The sequence below is a fragment of the Accipiter gentilis genome, chromosome 26 (assembly GCF_929443795.1).
Source record: "Accipiter gentilis chromosome 26, bAccGen1.1, whole genome shotgun sequence".
NCBI lineage: Eukaryota > Metazoa > Chordata > Aves > Accipitriformes > Accipitridae > Astur > Astur gentilis.
In genome coordinates, this window is record NC_064905.1 from 16,519,479 (window position 1) to 16,539,956 (window position 20,478).

At 58.0% G+C, this 20,478-nt stretch overlaps 1 protein-coding gene across 1 annotated transcript in view; it reads left to right on the forward strand.

Moving 5' to 3' along the window:
- The first annotated feature begins 6,058 nt into the window (after positions 1–6,058).
- PDGFRB (platelet derived growth factor receptor beta) overlaps positions 6,059–20,478 on the forward strand; it is a 34,677-nt gene continuing 20,257 nt past the window's right edge. The window contains exons 1-2 of the mRNA XM_049829526.1: positions 6,059–6,319; positions 6,487–6,640. The gene's annotated coding sequence lies outside the window, so the exon portion shown is untranslated. The remainder of the gene's footprint in view (positions 6,320–6,486; positions 6,641–20,478) is intronic.

Below are 20,478 nucleotides of genomic sequence, written 5' to 3' on the forward strand. Positions count from 1 at the left end.
CAAGAAAGGAGCAGAGTAAAACCCCAGCGATGGGAAATCACCCCCCTCAGAGCTGGCATCGCCTAGGCTATCCCTCCTGAGACCTTGCGCGGCCAAAGGTACCGCAAGAGGTGAGCGATTTGCAGCATCCTCCTCTCCCTTCCCTGTGCCCCCCGGCATCCCCGGCCCCTCGCCCACCCTTGCCCGGGCTCCCTCCCTCGTGACAAAGGTGACTGTCATGATCGTCCCACCCGGTGACAATCTCAACTTACGCCGCAGCGCAGATTGATTGATGCCCCATATAACCCCATCTATCCTGGATTTTTCCCAAGGTCTCAGCACAGCCATGGCTTTGTTTAAACAAGAGAGCCAAGGCCTTCTTCCTTCTCCTCCTCCTGCCAGCAAAGAGACACTGGCTCAGGGAAGTGGGGAAAAAAGAAGAAAGGAAGAAAATCCCCCCCTGAGCAGATGGTGGGAGGTATGGAGGAATGCAGGTGGCTGCTGGGTCCCACCCCAGGGGTGGCTGCATTTCAGGGACGGGGGATGCTGGGGTTATTCCTGCCACTGTCTCTTTCCCGCAGGCAGTGATGGGTGGCCCGGGCCCCAATTTCCCTTTTCCCAGCCTATGGAGCAGGCGCCAAGGGCTGAGTCTGGGGACCAGGGGTTTCAGGGGTCCAGGGGCAGCACCCCACACCTGCATCCTCCCTGCAGCAGGTGAAGGGCTCGGCAGGGCGCAGCATCGCCAGGTGCCTGCTAACAGCCGTGCCATGAGCTCCCTTGGCGCGGGACGAAGGGGGCAGGGGAAGACAATTGGGCCATAAAAATCCAGCGACGATAACTTCCCTCTTTTCCTTTTCTTTGGCCTGTTTATTGCTGGTGGGGATTATGGTTGGCAAAGTTTATGCTGGGGAAGAGCCAGGTGAGGAGCTCTCTGTGGGGTCCCCTCCATGGATTCCCTGAGGAGCAGCCCAGCTGCTAGACTGGGGCTGAAGGGTGCTGCTGGGGACCCTCGGTACCCCAGGATGCCACCCACACCAGGGTCGCATGGGTGAGCAGGTCAGGGGCTGCCAGAGCCCCCGGGAGTCTCCAGCTGAATGAGAGGAGGTGGTAGTACCCTCTCCATCCACCCCAGAGACCCCCAGCACCAAACCCAGCCCGGGGAGCTCCTGCCAATCCTCCAGACCTGAGATTCCTGGTGGAAACCAGGTGGATGCAGTGGAGAGGGAGAGCTGCCAGGGTTCCCCTGACGCTCCCTGGGGTTCGGTGCTGCTATACGTGATCGAGTGATGCCATCTCCTGGAAGGAGGAGGGCTGGGGAAGGGAGGGCTCAGAGGTCCCCAGGGCCAGGCTGCAAGCAGCTATCACAGATGAAGCAGGTTTGTAGGGGAGACCACCCCACCACCTCTCGTGGAGGAAGCACTCACCCTGGGAAAACCAAACCCTGCCTTGTCCCCTGACTTGCTCTGAACCCCCACCATGGTTCCAGCAGGACAGGGAGATGCCCGCAGAGTGTCGAGTAGGTGCCTCCCCTGGCTCCCCTTTCCCCCCAGAGCCTCCTGCCCCACCACCTCCCCGGCAGCCCCAGGGGTCCATGGCCTCCCCACTCCCCCCAACCGCTGTTGCTCCCAAAGGCAAACCTGTGGCCTCAGACCAGCACATCCCAGAGCTCCGTGGCCCCACACACGCTCCAGCCCAGCAAGCACCTTGTTACCATTCCTGCAGCAGGAGGAAAGGGAGAGCAGAGCACGTCTCTTGTGCATCATTCCTGCCATACACCTTTGGAGCAGCACCCCAGAGAGCAGGGGAGAGATGGGGCAAGCACAGCCGCCCCACTAAATGCCCCGAGAGCATCCCCTCCTCTCTGGCACTGGAGACATCAGTGCAACCCTTCTGCAGACAACAACCCCCTGCCCCAGCTCCATCAGCCCCACTGCAGACTCCCACAAGTCCTTTGGCTTTTCCCAGATGCCTGAACTGTGTCTCTGCTGGCACCTCTGTCCCCGAGCTGAGGAGGGCTCTGCAGAGCTGGTCCCCAGAGAGATAGGTGCTGGACTGGGATAGCCCAAATCAATGTGCTGCCAGGACTGCCATACAGCCCCCCACTCCCCTCCCCAGGGCTTGGTGTTGCTCTTCAGGATCTGGATCAGCTTTCCTGGTAAAATTCAATTGCCACAAATCTTGGGACTATCCTCAAGAGGGCACTGGGGACAGGGACACATGCTGGCACCTCTCATTGCTTTCCAGCATGTGTGGGGTCCCTGCTCTCATGGGGTTGGTGATATGACTTCCCCCTGCATCGGTACAGAGTTGGGTGCTCACCATGCAGCTCATGGGTGCTGAGCCCAGCTTGCCCACCCAGCTTGTGACGGGGCATACGGGGTCCCGAAGGTGTCTGGGGCCTGGCAGGGAGCATCCTGGCCGCGCTTTGCTCCTTCACCGCATTTCAGGCGCTGCGTAAGCAGAGGGTTAATGATTCCCACATTAAGTGACTGCAGATGTGTGGGAAAGTCTGGGGCGACCGGACGGCATCGCTATTAGTATTCACCCAGGAGCCTGCCGCTGCCTCCCAGGGCTCCACAGAGCACATTTAATACCAAGACTCGTAGTGGGGGTTAGGAAGAGTGCGTGGGACGGTGGCGAAAAGGCCCTGAGGGGGGAAAGGCAGCGGGCTAGCATCCTCTGCCGCTGGCTAGTGCCTCCTCCAAGCGTCCAAACCCAGGGGATGTAGGGGACAGGCCGGCATTGGTAGGGACGCAGCACCATATGGCGTATGGCTCAGTGCTACCTCCTGACACCGCTGTCACCCTGCGGTACCCCTGGCTGGCACTCACGGTGCCGTGGGACGCTCCCCAGCGCATTGTGCTCAGCCATATGGTCAATTTGGAAGGAGCCCAGCACTTTCTGCCTCCCCTTCCTCCCTGGGCACTTCTGTCACCCGTCGCCACACAAGCAAAACAGGACCGTGCACAGGGTAGCAGTTCCTCCGGAGGCTGGGGTAGAGCTCTGGAAAGGGCTGGATGAGGCCTCTGTGCAGCTCTCCCCCAGGGTCCAAAAGCTGGATCCAGCCAGGAGCAAGTGCTGGCAGCTGCCGTGCTGGATGGGTTGCCCAGATGTGGTGCCGTGCTCCCCGGCACCCGCCACTCCTCTCTTGTGGTCTGTGGCTCGACACCACATCAGAGCAATGCTGAAATTCCTGGGCTGACTTGAGGTTGATAGAGGCTCGGAGGAACCGAAGCCAGGGGTGAATCTAGCCCTTGTTAAACCTTCGGAGAAGTGGGAAAGGCCAACATCTGCTTCTTTCCTACCTGTCTCTTACCTGCTGGCACATGGGATCTGTCACTGACTCCAGCACAGCCATTCCCACCATTGTGTTGGGTCACCTGGCTCTGGTGTCTCTTCTCCACATCAGGCGCAGGATATAGGCTTTTCCCCATGGTCCCAGCTTTGCCTGGGATGGGGCAGGAGGTTGAAGAGCTGCTTTGATCCAGGTGATGCCAGAGCAGTCAAAATACCCTGGAATGTCCCTATCTCAGTGGCTGCTGTCCCCACCAGAGATGCTGCACTACATGACCCCAAGTCCCTGACAGCACTTAACGATGCTTATTGAGGCTGGAAATCTCAGCTGAGAGCGGCTCTGGCAGCCCACACTGCAGCTGTCCCAGCCCCGGGGGAATCACTAAGTCCTGCAAGTGCCACAAACAGGGGTGCAGGTGCCAAAAATAGAGGTGAGCAATGAAGGGGGGATGAGGCAGAGGTAGCTGAGCTGCTCCCCTCCGCCCACGCACTTGCACAAGCGAGTCCCTCCGGCTTCGGTGCTTCCTCCGAGCTGGCCTTTCCCAGGAGCTGCCGTAACCCCAAAGTGCTGTTCCTAAACAAAGTGCGTGGCTCTGGATGCTCCCTGGGGACATACAGCACGGGCCACCATGTGCTTGCCGGGATGCTGTGGGCTCTCCGGGGCTCTCCCAGCATCCCAAAACAATGAACCCTGGCCTTCACAGACTTCTCCTGGGAGAGGTTTTTGTTTGCCTGGGTTGTCCCTGGTCCCAGTCTGGGAGTGGGCATTGGGGCCCTCCATTTGCAGGGCGAAGAACGGGAAATATGTCCTTCCTCAGGATCAGGATGCTCTGCCCTCAAGCATGGTCCGTGCTAGCTTTTCCACCCCCTGCTCACCCCAGGTAGCCCATTCCCGGTGCAAGGGGCCCAGCAGGATTGTACCAGCGGGTTTCTCCCTCTCTTGCTGTGTTGTGAGCGGTGATACTGTCCTCGGAGGGGGAACGCTGCCGGGAAATAGCTCTGCTGAGCTATTCCCAGCAGCCCACATGTCCCTGCGCAGGGACCTGTCAGACACGTCTTTATCCCTTGGGAAAAGTGTCAGGAGGAGCCATGTGCACAGCACGTCCCCTCTGCCGCCTGCCCCCCATATGAGCTGCTCTCACGCTCGCCGGCTCCTCTTCTGTACGACAGACTGTCTTGGCTCTGCGGGGGCTGCCAGGGCCCCCCCAGTACACAGCCACCACCACTTCTGGAGTTGGGGAATCCAGCCAGCCCAGTGCAGGGGGCAGCGGGGTCTCACCCAGCCATCACCATTTCACCCCTCCACGCAGCCCAGCATAAAAGCCCCTCCAGCTCCTGGGGGGGGGGCCACCTCTCCAGCATCCTTCTTCTCCCCTGGCTCCCTCTCCTGCCCGGGCTTTGCCAGACCCACATCTCCCCTGTCCTGCCCGCAGCTGTACTCGCCCCGTTGCCAGACCCTGCCAGGCGCAGAGCCAGCACACCAGCCCCATGCAAAGTGCCGCTCATTGCATGCGGATAACCATGGGTGCTGCAGCCCACCTCTCCTCACCCTCCGTGGCTGCACAGAATAAAGTCCTTCCCCTTTGATTTTTCGTTGGTGCAAAGAAAATGCCGAGATAACCAGTGATAAGCGGCAATCTCTTGGGCTTGTCCAGCCGGGGAATCATTAGCTGTGCCCATTGTGCAGATATTCGTTAGTGAGGCAGGAGGGGATGAGTCTGCCTTGCAAACAGACCGGGAACTCAGATTTCGGCAGTGTTGTCTTTATGGGAAGGGCTTTTTCATTCTTGGAAAGGGAAAAAAAAAGAAAGATAGAAAGGTGTCTTTTCAGGGGAGTCTTCTCTTTCAGGATGCCAGTGCATTTTTGCAGTTTTTCTTGTTTGGATCAGACAAAAGCACATCCTCAAGATGGAAATGATAGCAAGAACTGATGGGTCAAAAGATAGTTTTGATCCAAAGAGCTTCTGCACCTTGTTACAGTGCTGAAACAAATTACAAAAAAATCGTCTTTCAGACCAAAGATAATATTTTGCCTATTGAGAGTTTCTCAGAAATTTTATTTGAACTCATCAAGGTGTGGGGAGGATTTAAAGCAGGTTCATCAGCTGGCTTCCACCCCCCAAAACAGGAGGGGTGCAAGACATCTGAGATGATGGCACAGCCGAGGTGGAAACTCCTGCCACCTCTCCCAGCTCCGTGCCCCTCGGCAGCTCAAACGGCCCCGAGTCCCCAAACAAACCCACCCTCTGCCGCAACATCCCAGTTGCACAAGACATTTTATTCCCCTTTGAGAAAAAAAAAGGACTGGGAGGGTGCGTTGGTGGTCCCTGAGCGGCCGTGGCCAGCCGGGGGTCAGCAGGGCGAGAGGCACAGTGCCGGCTCGGCACGGCCCGGGGAGGCGTCCGGGGGGAATACGTGGAGTCGGTTCAGTACAGGCCTTCTTTAATAAAAACATGAGTCAGCTGCTGGCGTGGGCAGTGGATTTTCTAAACATCCCCTCATATCCTGAGAAAGGGGGAAAAAAAAATAAAAAGAAAACGGGAGGGGGGGGGGGCTTGAGAGGGAAAAAAAAAAAAGAAAAGAAAAGAAAAGAAAAAGAAAACAGGGAAAAAGGCCAGAATTGAAAGCAGACACAGGGAGAGAGCAGCTCCTTCCCTCCGGTTTAAGGAGGCGAGAGCCGGGCTGGTCTGGGCTCCTTTTGTTTCCCGTTAGCTGGGCCCTCGCTGCTCCAACTCATCGGCAGCCTGCGGCAAAACTCCCCTCTCCTTGCAGCCCCTTCGGTTTCTCCTCCTTTTTTAAAATTTTTGTCCCCTCATCGTGCTCGTCTGCCGGGTTTTAATCGCAAGTTTTGCTCTGCAAAGGGTCCCCGCAGAGGGTGGAGGGAGGAAGTCGGAGGGACTCCGCTCCTCATTGGCGAGGCAACCTCCCCCCTTCTCCTCCTCCCGAGGTCTCTTTTATTTATACACGCACACACACACGCGTGCACATCCCTCGGCTTGGGGCTTTAGTCCACGCTGAGGCCCGAGGTGGCCAGACCCCCTCCCAGGTGGGCTGGGGGCTGCTCAGGGTGCTGCTGAGATGCACTGGAGAGCAGAGCGAGGGCTTGGCTGCAGCCCAGCCCTGGCACAGCCTTGCCTCTCCTTTTGATTTTATTTTATTTTTTTTTCCCCTCCTCCCCTCCATTTCTTCCCTTCCCTCTCTTTCTCCTTTAAGTGGAAAAGCCTTGCCAGCTGGGGAAGGCTGGGAGGGCAGGGAGAGCCTCGGCAGGCAGCAGATAAAGACCGCGGAGGAGAGGAAAGAATTTTGGGGCGGCCAGCGCCCGTGGGACGTGCGGCGCAGGCGCTCGCCCGGTGGGACCCTGCCCAAGGTAAGCCCTCGCGTCGCCCACCCGGGTGCCGGCTCGCCCTCCCGCTCTCCAGACGGGAAACCTCACGCTGGAGGTGGTACGGACCCCGGGTACCCTCTCCCCAAGCCAGGCTGGTTGCTCTGGAAGGGGCTTTGCTGCCCTGCAAGGGGCTGGCACCCTAAAATGCCCCGCCAAGCCCTGGGGAGGTGGTGTTTGGTGGAGAGCAGCCGAGTTCTGCGGTATCCAACGGGAAAAGCTGTCCCAGCACGTCTTGCCAGGTCCTGGGTTGGGATGGCTGCGGGGAGCCAAGGGGATGCTGTGGCTGTAGGGCAGGAGAGGGGACCCCGCTGCAGCGGGAGCAGGGCCCAAGGGATCTCTGCTTCTCCCTGGGGAGCTCTCGGTCCCTCCCTGGGTTGGGGGGTTACCCTGGCTCTCCCAGCCCGGCGGCTGTGGGAGGGCTGGGATGTGCGTGGGGAAGGGGCTTCTCGCTGTTCCCAGTGAGACATTTTAGAGGCGTGAGCGTGCCCCACTGCAGAGCAGCATCACCGAAGCGTTAGACCGTCCAAACGCATCCATGGTCATCCCTAAATGCAGGGTGCTCCTAGGACCACGACGCTTCAGCCTGTGCCCTTGGTGGGACTCGTGTCCCCATGGGCCGGGCCAAGGTGGAGAGGGACATCTGCAAGCCCTGGTCTCAGCCTGCGCCCTGGCGTGCCGGGTACTGGAGGGGGTAAAATCCCTCTGGGCATGGATGTGGGCAACCGCTCTGCTGTCCCAAGAGCCCAGGAGCTGAGGGCCTCCAACAGGCTGGAGCTGGTCTGGAGTGAAGCTGTGCTGACTCAGGCAGCCCTGACAGGCTGGGGACAGGGAGCTGCATGATCCGCGGGGTTTTGGTGCTCACACTGGGACCATTGTGGGCTCAGAGCATCCAGCTCCTGCACTCACCTGCCAACCGGGAGACATTCAAAGCAGGACTTGTGGTGGAAAGGGATGGTGCGCTGCTCCATCCTTGCCCCAGAGCACCTGGGGCTTCTTAAAGCAGTGGGCAAATAGCTAAAAGTAGTCTGTTTGGTGCGCAAACTCTGTTTGCAGGGGCTCGACAGTCTCAAATCTTTTCAGAAGGTCTCCCATCGATGACCAGGGCCAGCAATGTTGAGCCCCAGTGCTCCCCAGGGGCCATTGAGGGGCTGGTTGAAGGGTCATAACACCCTGCAGGACAAGGTGCCTGTGCACCCCATGCTCTCAGGAAAGGGGCACGTTTCATTCGGGCAACCGGAGCCAGTGGCAAAGATGTGGCTTTACCTGGCAGAGGGCAAGTGCCAGGGGGGCTTGGAGAGGGAGCCACCAGGTAGCCACCCCGGTTGGCAGCCAGCCCTGATCACAGTCTGATATGAGGCTTGAAATCACTCCTTGGTATTGATATCACTCAGGCTGGGGTGTGCTGTGGCCCTGGTGGCAGCGGCCAACCCCGGGCAGTGTTCCTGGGTTCAGGAAACACCCCCAAGTCAGTCTGTGCATCAAGGGGGGGTCAGTGTGTTGGAGAAGCATCAAGTCACAGAGACCCATTTGCAGAATGCAAAGGGCTTTTCTCTCTCCCTAAAACCAGCTGTCCCTTCCTGCAGCTCAACAGCACGGAGGGCCCTCGCTGAAGGAGCAGACAGAGGGACCGCAGCCACCCCATTACCTGTCCTCGGCTCATCCCCTGCATCCCTGCACAGGGCTGGGGGTTCAGGGTGCCCGCGGTCTGAATGGGGAGCACGGTCTGAACACAAGCACGGCCAGCTGTAATGCTGCAGTCAGGGAGAAGTTAGCCATGGCTTGTTGTCCAAAGTCCTGGGAATTTCTAGCAGAGTCCAGCAGGGCTGTGGGCTGGGCTTGGTCCTCTGCAATCTCTACATTAACTGCCTGGGTGATGGATGAGCGCACGTACTAAATTCTGGGCTGGCACCAAGCTGGGTGGGCAGCTGCTGCACAGGCAGATTGGAGCACAGGAGGATCCCACAGTCTCCGGGAGGAGTCCAGCATCAACCAGACAACAGCAAGCTGTGACAGCATGCTGCCATTAGGAAGGAAATATTAAATGGCTGTGCATGATCTTGGGAGCTAATAGCCCAGGCAGCTTGTACAGTGGGAAAGGATCTGGGGGCTATAGTAGACACAAACCAGATTGCAGCGTGGTGCAGGGAAACCCACAGCTCTTCCCGTGGGATGTGCTGAAAGGCACACGGCTGGAGGCAGCACGAACAAGGCAGGGTGGAGAGAGCAGGTCCTTCCCAGCAAGTGATGCTGAGTGCTTCAGCAGGGATGCACATGGAGTGGAAAGGCTCAAGGAGAGCAGGGAGGGTGATCAGAAGCCCAGAAGAGGCTCCAGAGGACTGGGAGAGGGGTTGATGGGGCTCACTGCTCACTGGGTGTTGTGGGCTGGTAGCACGCAGTCTTCGTGCATGGGAAAGGTCATTGCAAAGAAAAATGTTAGCTTTTAGGGGAAATGTCTGTAGGTTTAAAGACATGAGGCTGGGTGACTTCAGCCCCACAGGTTTCAAAGGACGTGTCGAGCAAACCTCTGGCTGGGGAGATGCGGGCACTGCAGTAGGCAATGACCCTGTGATCTCTTTCAGCCTCATTTTTGATGGGTCTGCGACAGGATTTCCAAAGCATTCAGAACACTGTTAGGAAGAGGAGAGCACTGGGCCCTTCTCCAGGACTAGGGCAAGACAAAATTGTCTTAGTGAGCACCAGAGGAAAGCTGAGGTTAAGAAACGCTCTCTACCTGCGAGAGCAATGCCGTGCAAGAAGAGACTGTGTTGGCTGGCCGCAGCATTGGCCAAATGACAGACAGGTATGACCGGCCGCTGCCAGAGGGTCCGGGCAGGGACTTCTCCGCCTGGCTCTACTCTGGGGCCAGGCTGTCCCCGAGGTCCCTCTGGACCTGGGGTCTGATGCCATGCTGAAGCAGGATGGGATTGCAATGGTGTTCATAGGGTCAGCCTTCAGCGAAGCGTCTTCCTGGGATGCAGCAGCAAAGGGCAGGGAGCAGAGGAGCCGCACGGTGGCCAAATCCCATGGGAGCGCAGCTGCTGGCGCTGGCAGCGGGGGCTGCCTTTGGCCCAGAGCTGAAGAGAGCTGGGGACCACGCAGGCTCGGGGCTGGCTGGATGCATCCTATCCCTGTGAGGGAGGATCCGGGCCGAACACTTCGTGGAGTTTGTTTGTTTGTACTTTAACCAAGGGAAAGAAATCCCCTGGAGAGGAACTGCAAGGGGAGGGTATAGACTGGGTATTGTTTCCTGAGAGGCTGGAGCAGCTCCAGGAGGCTCCTTCCGCTCCGCCAGGCAAATTGGACATAACGAGGCTTGTTTTAGGGGTGGCTGTTTCCCCTCCTCCTCTTCCCGGTTGCCTAATTAGGCTCCCCAAGCCAAGCGCACCTCTGCCCTGCTCCGCTCCCACTGGGACACCTCCTCCTGGAAGCGCAGCACTTTTCCTGGCACCACGGGCGACACAGAGCAGACCCTGCCGGGACAGGGACACGTGCCGGGGATGCACAGAAGGGTGCTGGGATGGGTCATGCGCTGAGCAAGCAGGTCCCACAGGTCCATTGCCCCCCCCCAGCCTGGTAGGAGGAGACGTACAGTGATGCGCTGCCCCTCACACCCTGCTTTTTCATCGTCCTTGGGTGCAAATCTGGGACACAGGCTGTGGCATGCCCTGGTCTCTGTTTGTACCTTTCTCCTGCAACCACCAACCTGCAGAGCCAGAGGACCGTGGCGTGGAGAGACCGTGCAGGGAGTTCACAAAAGCTCCCACAGAAAGGCTGCTGTCAGGAAAGCCAATTTGGTGTAGCGCGAGCGGTGTATGTCCTGCACCCACGGATGGACTCGTCTTCTCTCGGGCACGCCTGCAGGGGCACCTGCTCATCTCTCTGGGTCTTCGCTAACACCCATCTTATGCCGTTCCCCGGGCTCAACGAGACCCAGTATGCGATGGGGCTTGCAGGAGGCTGTGGGGTGCAGGAACAGGGAAGGGTTGGAGAGCGCAAGGATATAACCAGGGTGCTGTGCTGGCTGTCAAACCCCGGGCTGCAAAGCAGGAGACAGATGGAGGAGGAGGTACCTTCTCCCCGCTATGGAAGGGGACTTCTCAGCACATCCCCACGGGCAGCACCAGGGCTGCTCGTGGGGATGAGGGTCCCAAAGCAGGCAGGAGACAGGCAAACCTGCCCCTCGGTGTGAGGCCCCATCCTGCCGGTCCCTCTGCCTTCCCCCTTCTGGCCCATCCACCATGCGAAAGAGTCTGTGACTGAAATCTTAATGCTACCGAGACACAGTAATTGGCACCAATTAAATTGCTACATTCATGTTTGAATTGCTTTAACTGGCGAGACACACTGTCTTATTTATACAAAAAAAATATGTTTGCTTGCGGGTTTGTCTGAACCGGGGCCAGCAGAAAATACACCATTTCGAGCCCCGCTCTCTGCAAGCACATTCTCCGCTCCCAAACTAGAAGTCACCTCGGCTTCAGCCTTTGCCAAGCAAATGGTTGCAGAACAGAAACCCTGCTTTCCTCGGGGCTAAGCGCTGCCGGCATCACGAGAGGGGTCCCCTTCTCTCTCCAGCAGGCAGCTGCCAAGTTTCCCTCTCCAGCCTGGGAGCTGTTTGGGAGAATATAGTCTGATTCTGGAATTCCTGGTGCAGGGAGCGGGACTTTTTAAAGCAGTGCCCATTTTAAAGCTACACTCAGGGGAGGGCAGGGGGTGCTGGCAGCTGCCAACCCCAGCCCTGAGTCCTGCCACGGCTTCTCTTCTGGAGGATCCGTGGAGTTTTGGGGGCAGGAGATATTTGCAGAACATGGGTGCAGAAGGGAGCTGATTTTTGCTCTGTGAAGGAAGAGGAACCACTGAAGGTTATAAAGGACCCTGCACGCAGAATGGCAAGCACGGCTCATGCTGCGTGGCCAAAGCACATAGGAAGAGGTTATCCGAAAGGGAGGCATCCCTTGTGCAACCCGCAGATGCACAGGGAATGCGTTAGCTTCCTGCACCCCCTGCTCCAGAAAGCTCCATCGCTGCCCCCAGGCCCTGCTGTTATACAGAGGTGGGGGCCAGACCCTCATCATGTGGAATTGCCTGCTGGGGGTCTGACCGCAGCCTGCCAGCACGCGGAGGGAGAGGCATGGGATGGGGGAGGCATGGGATGGGGGAGGCTGACCCCAACGCTGCAGCTCAGCTGTCCCTGCAGTCCTGGTCTTCCTGCCCCACAAGTGAGCTTAAGGAGGAGGGAGCAGGATCAGGCCCTGGCACCAAGAGCTGCACCAGCAGCTGCATTTTGCTCCCTCTCAGGAACCCAGAAGTAGCAGGGCTAAATCAAACACAGCCCCCCTCTAAAAGCAGCCTCTGCCCTTTGCACCCCAGCACTACCTGGCCCCATCCTCTTCTACCCTGGCCACAGTTTCAGGCTCCTCTCCGGGTCCTGCAGATGGGCCAAGTGTGCCCTGACCGCAGAACTGGTGAGTGCCTAATCCTGGCCACGAGAGCCTAAAACCCCAGAACAAAATGATTAAGCTCGGGTACCTCGCAGGCAGCCGAGAACAGAAAAGCCAACGCATCCACGCAGATTTTCTCCTCCTCCCTGGCAGATCCACATCTCAGGGAAATTTTCAGGGGAGGATCAGATTGCTCAACCTTCACTGGAATGTGGGGCTGGTAAGATCACAGCACTAACTGCTCCTAGGGCTTTACAAACCCCCTACATCCTACTAGGGCTCAGGATGGCTCTTTTTCTCCTCCTGCCTCCATCAGCTGATGATTAGTGGTTAATTAGAGCCAGCTGGGACCTTTGGCTCCAGCCCTGGCCCCATTATAGCAGCCACCCTCAAACAGTGACTGTGAGCAGGTGATGGAGATGCTGATGTGCTGGGGACTTTTTTCCTCCTCATGTATAACTTAGCAGAGTGCTTTCCTTGAATCCCTGCGGGAAGGCAGCCACTGCTTTCTGGCAGCCATGGCAGAAGAGCGAGGAAAGCTCTGGGGGTGCCAGGACATGGGATGAGCAGCCAGGATGGTGCCTGACCCTTGATCCCACATGCCCTGCTTCCCCTCTCTACTCTGCCAACGATGGGAAAAAGCAGCAGGCGAACGGATGGGCTCTGCTCAGAGGCAAGCCGCATCCAGCCCCACGTGCTTGGGAGCTGGGACCCCCAAATATGCCAGTTTGGGGGTGGAGGGGCCAGAGAGCTCTTTCAGTCACTGCTGCCAGCCAGCCCTGAGGCTTTGCTAGCCAGCGGTGAAGCGACGCAGGGAGCTGCGTGGGTCCTGGCCCGTGGTTTAGGTGCCCTGCAGCCACGTTCATAACTCGCATTGCTCACATGCTTGTGAAGCAGCGTGGTGTGTTCTCCTGAAAATGTCTTTGCTGTCGGGGGCAATGGACAAGCTGGGGGATGGTCACGGACAGCCCCGGCTGGGCTCTGTTGCATCCTTTAGAGCATCCCGCTGGCGAAGGGCAGTGGGAAAGGCTGCAACGCTCCCAAGGGGCACGTTTGTGCCTCCCCTGGGGGGTCATCGCACTGCAAGGGGTGACCCCCGAGGCTGAACACAGCCCTCCTCCCCACACCCGGCGTGACCATCCCCAGTCACTCACGCCAGACTTCAGGGCTGTGCTCCAAAACATTGGCGAGCCCCCAGCACCACCATGGACCAGTCCCAGCACTGCCACAGACCAGTCCCAGCACCACCACGGGCCAGTCCCAGCATCACCATGACCCTGGCACCCACCGGCTGCCCTAGGGAGACCAAGGGCGGGGGGGCAAGATCCAGCCAGGGCGAGGAGCGGGGTACGCGGCAAGGGACAGCCAGGCATCACATCAGCCTTGCCCGGCACGTGGCAGCCGTTCCTCCCGACACCCCCATCCCTCCTTCCTCGGTCCCAGGTGGGTCCTGGTCCTCGCCCAGGGTTTTCCCACAGCCCGGGCCAAGATCGCAGGCTCTGGGGAGCAGGCCCACCGGCCCCCAGGGCCCGGCCTTTCCTCCGAAAGCGGAAGCGGGGGAGCATGCGCAGCCGAAAGGGCCACGAATACCAACACTCGGGGGCTGGGGGATTATTTATAACGCTGGCACCTCTCCAAACAGATGTTTCGTTTTATTTTGAACTTGCACTAAACAGGTCACTCGTTTCCTCCGTCTCCCATGGGCTTAAAACGGAGGGGGAAAGCGGGAGGGATTAGGGGTGAGAGAGCAGGGCTCGCCGTGGTCCCACGTCCCCCCGTGCCAGCTCCTCACAGCGATGGGTTGCAGATAGATACCCCGCGGCTGGAGGTTTGCTGGGTCGCTTGCATGGACGTCGCAGTCGCCCCACGCTCGGAGAGGGAGGATGGCCACAGCCAAAGCGGGGCTGCGTAGGGCTCGCCACCCCACCCCATTCCTCACATGGCTGACCCCAGGGCTGCTGAATCACGCTGTCGGGACTCAAACTTGGACTCGTCATCCTCCCCCCCGGCTCTGGAGTCACGGTCCTCATTTTCAGCTTTCTGACAGATGTTGTCAAAGCCTGTGATAGCCCGTGGCAGGCTGGCCCGGAGGAGGCTGGCTGCACTAGGTGGTGTCCTGCCATCTTGCTGCAGGACCAGCACCCTCATGACCACACAGCCACCTCCTCCAGGTGCCACCAAAGCTGGGGACCAGGATCTGGGATCCTGGGCCAGGGGCCCGGTTGCGCCAGCCCCGTTCTCTGCAGCAAAGGCAGGCAGGACAGCCGTCCCTGCCTATGGGCATGGTGGCCCTGCACTCAAGCTGCCCCAGAGGTGGCATCTGCCCCAGCTTTGACCATCTCCTATAGAGCTTGGTCCACACCAGGGTTGTGGCTTTAATCACGTCTTCACAGACCAAGGAGCTCTGGCAAAACCACTCAGAGGGTTCAGGCATTTGCAATGCTGCCTGCGAGTGCTTGTAAAACCTCACCTCTACGTGACTAAAAGAAAAGCCCAAATGCACGTGTGCTGCAAACTGGCACCCAGGGCTCTCAGCACCCCTCGGTCTCATCAGCACCTGTGTAAAGCCTCAGGACCCCCTTGGCACTGACAGATGGCTGGGTGAGAAGGGTTTTGCCCCTAGATGTTCATCCCTTGGGCAAGGATGGCCTGTGGGACCCCGGGGACTCCCCAGCCCCTCTGCTCCTCAGCCTGGTTTCAGATTTCCTACCTCTGTGTTTTATCAGCAGCTGTTTATGAGCCTTGGGACGACAGGCTCCCCATGTGTGTGCCCTGCCTAATTCTAGCCATGTGCTGGGAAAAAGAAAAAGGGCTCTGTGATGATAATCTGGCCTGTGAGTAAACATGGTGTCATGGGAGCTGAAGGACCCCAGAGGAGAGATGTTGCAACTCCGGACGGTTCCAGCCAAAGGAAGAAAAAAAAACCCCGCTCAGTTTTATTTAGATTAAAGGGTGGGAAAGAAGCAGTTGCGGAGGACGAGGGGAGGGTGGCAGAGGAAAACAGGACAAGCCAAGGAGTTTCATTGCCGGACAAGCAAGGCTTGGGTTTCAGGGGTCACCAGCCTTTGCTCGGGGAGCTGCTTGCCTTCAAAAGCGGAGGACGGTGCCCCCCCAGCCAGGAGAAGCCCTCACTCCCTGGCTGTAAGGGCATTGATCATGGGATCCATACGGGGCTTTTTTTATTGCATACGGGCACCCATGATCTCACTTAATGACTCAGATGCGCTTAGACAAAGAAGAAATAAAGTATATTTTACTTCCCGCTAATTTGCACCAGATGTCCCTGGCCTGCTTGGCAAGACGGCGGGACCAGTGAGCATTGTGGGAGCGCCTGGAAGCACAGCCCCAGCAAGAAAAGGGGCTAGAAATAGAAAGACAGAGGAAGAGAAAGGACCGGCGGCTGTGTGAGAGGCCTGGCTTCGCTTCTCCGCTCCTTCCTTTGCCATGGTCGTGCTGCCGCCAGCTGAGATGCTCTCGCGGGCTGGGCCAGTGGCCAGCACCTCTGCCCAGCATCGCCAGAGCGGGGAGGCTCAGGCAAGGGGAACACAGCGAGGGGAGAAAAGCAACACGGGGCAATGGATGCAGGAATTGCCCCTGGAAATGCAAATGGGATTTGCTGAGAGGGGGCTGTGCACTCTGATTTCCAGAAGACAGCACATCCCCTGGCTGGTGGTCGATGGTCTGTAGGGACCAGAGCTCCTTCCAAGGTGGCTGTCAGGGCAGCCATGGCTGCTCTTCCCCTCCCTGGCATGCCGAGCCATCCCCTTCCCTGCGCACCAGCTTTGCAGGCTGGTTCCCACCTCCCACAGCTCTGGGGGTGCTTGCGGGACACCCAGACGGGTTCTCTGCAGGGCATTAGTGGTTGTGGAGGAAAGGCGAGAAACATCATCTAGGCGTGCTCGGGAGGAGGGCAGTGGATCGGGAGGGTCTCCTTGGTGTGGATGCCCATCTATGTAGATCTCTCATGCTTTAAGGCAGTTGCAGGGCTAGAAATGGTCCTGTCCTATGTGATCAGTGCTTGGCGATGGGCAGCATCGTGTGATGCTCGTGCCAGCAGTGGCTGCCACACATGCTGAGATGCTCTGCCATGAGCACTGCACTGTACACACGCTGGGAGCAAGCACAGAGGGAAGAGGACTCAGACGTGTGGCAGGGCATGCTGAGTGAAGTCAAAGGAAATTCTTGCCTCGCTACTCAAGAATAGTCAAGACTGAGCCCACACAACATATTTTGGGCATTAGCAAAGGCATCTTTGGCTTACTAGCACCCTTGAACTAGAGGTAGGTCTGGAGTGGGGGAACAGTAATAAATCAATAAGGTCTGGTGATGCTTGAGCTCCTTAGCAAGGCACTGCGAGGTGGGAAGGAGTGACAGAGATGGCTAAAGGATGGTCCTCCCTAAATAAAGGTGGGACCATCTCCAGCAGAGGCTGGATGTGGCTCTTGCTTGTATCCAAAACCCTGGGCGTAGCCCTGCTCCCGCTGCAGAAATTCCTGTCCAAGTTCATCAGCCACAGAGGCATCAGCCCCCGGCTGCTGCTCACAGCAGTGAGTGGGGGAGTGGGAGAGGTGGCGGAGGAGAAAGCTCAGCTGTCATCAGATTTGGGATGCAGGAGAAATGGGAGCGGGTTGCTCTGGAGAAGTTGCAAAGTCATGAGACGGGGAATCACGAGACTTGAATCCCAGTCCTGGCACAGCCGTGGCCGTGCCGCGTGGCCTTGGCCGTGCCGTTTGACCTCTCTGCTCTGGCCCTCTCGCCCGTGTTCTGCCTGCGAAAGCATGGCTCCGTGGGCCGTCAGAGCCCGGGGTGCTCTCTGCACAGTGCTGCTGCCGCTCAGGGATGTCGAGGTGCCCCCGTTTATCCCATCGCCCCATGCAACACACTGCAAAAACACGAGGCTAGAGATGCTCAAAGAGGCTTTCAGCAGTGCCTGGCCCCAGCCAGCTACAGGACACTTTCCTTACACCGGCGGGGCAGTGGGCTGGGAAACCCAACAGCCCTGGAGCTGGCTCAGCTCTCCCTCATCTCGCCTGCAAACACGGCTTGCCGCTCTCCATGTCCGGAGGAGGAGCGACCGCCGGGTGCATTCCTGCAGCCACGCGTGCAGCATGCCGGCCAGGCTGATGTGATTACAGAGGAGAGATAAGGACAATGCGGTTGTGTCACCAGGCAGGGACGGTCGCCTGTATCTGTGTCTTGTTTGGACTCAAAACCCTCCCAGACATTCACGGTCCTGTGGTGCCCAGCTCCCAGCCTTGCTGGGCGGCAGTGCGGAGGCGAGCAGAGACATGTCGTGTGGGCTGGCGGGGAGCCGTCCTCCCCTCGGAGGAGCCCCAGCGTGGAGCCGTCCTCCCCACAGCACTCGGAGAAGCCCCAGTGTGGCCCCAGGGACCCAAGCTCCGGGGAGAGTGCAGCCACCCCACAGGCTCGTGGGGCTGAGTGTGGGTGCGGGGCTGCATCGCCCAGCCAGCCTGGCCTCCCTGCAAGCCAGCTGACCTCCTGTCTCCTCTTCCAGCCAAATTCTTCTTTTAGAATAATAAACAGTGCAGCTCAAGAGAAAAGCTCCCTGCCCTGTTGGGCTAGGGACGTCTTGCCCTCGCATGATGGTGTCAGAGAGGGACAGAGGAAAGGTCTGTACCTGTGCTGGTGGGGAGGAGAGTATGGTGAGGGGTAAAACGTGGGGATGGAGAGCTGGGACTTCAACTCGGTGGCTGCAAGGTGGGAGGCTGCTGCGGAGCTGCAGGGCTGAGTGAAGGGCACTGGACGTGGCATTGCTGCAGGACCTCCCTGGCCTCCAGCCATGTGCCAGGATGGGTGGAGGCAAATGGTCCCAGGGCTTGCAAATACTCAGGTCCTAGCCTCTGGGAAGGATTTAGCAGTCCGAGGGATCCATGGCATCCTGCTCACCCATAGGGATGGGAGGAGACAATCCAAGGCAGCTGTGCATTGTGTAGGTGCCTTGTTTGGGTCTCTGGGTGGGATAACATCTAGGTACCTGCTTTTGGATCACTGAGTGGGGCTGCACCTACCTCAGCTTCTCCTTGTCTGGCACTCATAGGGTGCATCTTACTGCTCTTGCTGAGAACAAAAGCTGGGATTGAGGAGGGAAACAGCAAGTGCTCTCAAGGCTGGCAGTGAGCTGGGTGTATTTGCATCCCTTATGAAACGCCTGTGTGCGCCCACATGTGCAAGCACACATGTCCCTGTGACAGGGTGAGAAAGGTTTGTCCTTCTGCTAGCCAGGCTCAGTGTGCATCCTGCAAGACAGGCAGAGCTCAGCATCTCCAAGCATGCCTCTCACCCTGGCTAGAGCAGACAAACAAGGGAGAGGTCACCACTCTTTACGAGACGTTGCCACCCTCCCACTCTGCTTGGGAAGCATCTCCAAGAGAAATGCCTTTCTGCAAAACCAGCAGCTTTATTAAAACCAGCTATGAACACAGGGGAGGCGGCCAGAGGCAGCAGGAGGAGGCTGCAGGGCTCTCACTGCTCACTGAAGCAACACCCATGCTAGCCCAGCACCAGCACCAGCACGGACCCGGCTCCCCGGCTCCAGGAGAGCAGTGGTGGAGTGGTGGATCCTGCAGACATCACTGGTGGAGTGAGGGACCTATCTGTGTGGGTAGGGGAAGCCACCATCTCACCTGCAACAGGTCTAACAGCGACAGCCGTGAAGCTGGACAGGCATCTAAAAGCTGAGCATGAGCTTGGGAAGACCTTAGCTGCTGGCAGGCAGATATTGGGGTGGGGGGCGGTGAATACAGCCTGGCTTGTGCATGCAGGCAGGGAGGGGTGAAAGGAAAGGATCCCAGTTGTTGCTTACAACCTTGAACATTGAATAATGGATGAATCACACACCTTTGTAAAGGAGAATTGGGAAACAAAGCTAATTGTTCTCATGGCAGTGCCTTGGGGGGCAGCGAGATTAGGTTGTCCATCCTCCTCTCTCCTGCAGGTTGGTGCTCTCTGAGGGTGTGTGCAGGGAGGCCACATTCATTTACAGCCTGAATTTCACTTTGGTCCTTTCGTCCTACCCACCCCCAGGTCTTCCCTGTAAATGCTCTCATTCCCCCTGGCAAATGCAGAAGAGAGAAGGAGTCACGGAGGGGTTTTCTGGAGGGGGGAGAGAGAAGCTGCTGAATAAGCTGGAGACCTGGAAGGATTTGCTGGTAGATCAGACTTTTGTTGAGCCAAAGCAAGAGAATAATAAAAACATCTGACAAGCGCACGTCATTTACAAACCATTTCCTCCTTAACATCAAGCAGACCAGGAGGCCACTCCAGGGCCAAGAGGCAGCAGAGCTGCTCAGTAAGAGACAGTGCCTGGGGCCAGGTCAGCAAGTCCAGATTGCCACTAGCCGTCCTCGTGCCTGGCAAGCAGCTCCTCAGAGCACTGTGCCGGCATCACAGGGGCTTCTTCACAGGGTCTGGCTTGGGAGCAGGTTCAAAATGCCTCTGGCACTGGGAGAAGGGAGGTGGCCCAGTGGCAGGGCCACTGATTGCAGCATGGCTGAGCCGTGAAGTTCAGCTCCGTGCGGGAGCATCCCCAAAGTTCAGGACTACTGAGCTCATTTCCCCTCAGCTTTGTCCAGGCACAGAGGAAACCTTTTCTCCTTACTCTTCCCCTCCTTAGCATCTTCATTTTGCTTTTCCAAAATACTTATCCCCCTCCCTGCAGGTGCGATGGGGAGGGTTACCTGTCACCCCATTACATGGGGGACAGACCCCACTCGTCTTAGGGACCTCTGGCCTCATCTCTTCTGGGCTGTTGGTTTGCAGCAGGGAGGGCTGAAAATGCTCTGTGGGAAAAGATTTCTTGAGAAATGTCGATAAAATGGATTTTTAAATAAAAAGCCTCTTAAATAGTCCCTTTAAATATATATATATTTAAAAGTTAAATACAAAGAACTCAGGGTTTTGTGGGGTTTCTTTGGGCTTGTTCTATTTCATTGGAAGGAGCAGAAAATGTGGGAGGGTTGGAGGGAGATCTGTTTTCTAGCAAGTTTTATCTCACTGGGACTGAGGGAAGCAAAAACTAAGGAGAAAAAAGGCAAGCAGTAAAGCAGAGGGAGGGAGAAAGGCAGGGCTCTGCAGCGGGGGGAGCGGCATTTCGAGCAGAGATGAGCAAGAGTTGACACAACTGCTGGAGCCTCCAGCAAAATCCCTGTTTACCAGCGGGAGGTGCCTTAGAAACAGCTCCTTCTGCAGATCCAGCGTGAGGGAGAACCAACCACCCCACTGGGAGGGAAAGGCTGAAAACTGGAAAGAGACGGGAGGCTTCTGAGGTGGAGAAAGGAGCCCAGGGCTCGAGTGAGGGCTCGGGGACCCCCCCAACCTGGGGTGGCTGAGGGACCCCTCCTCTGCCGGCAGTGCTGCGCT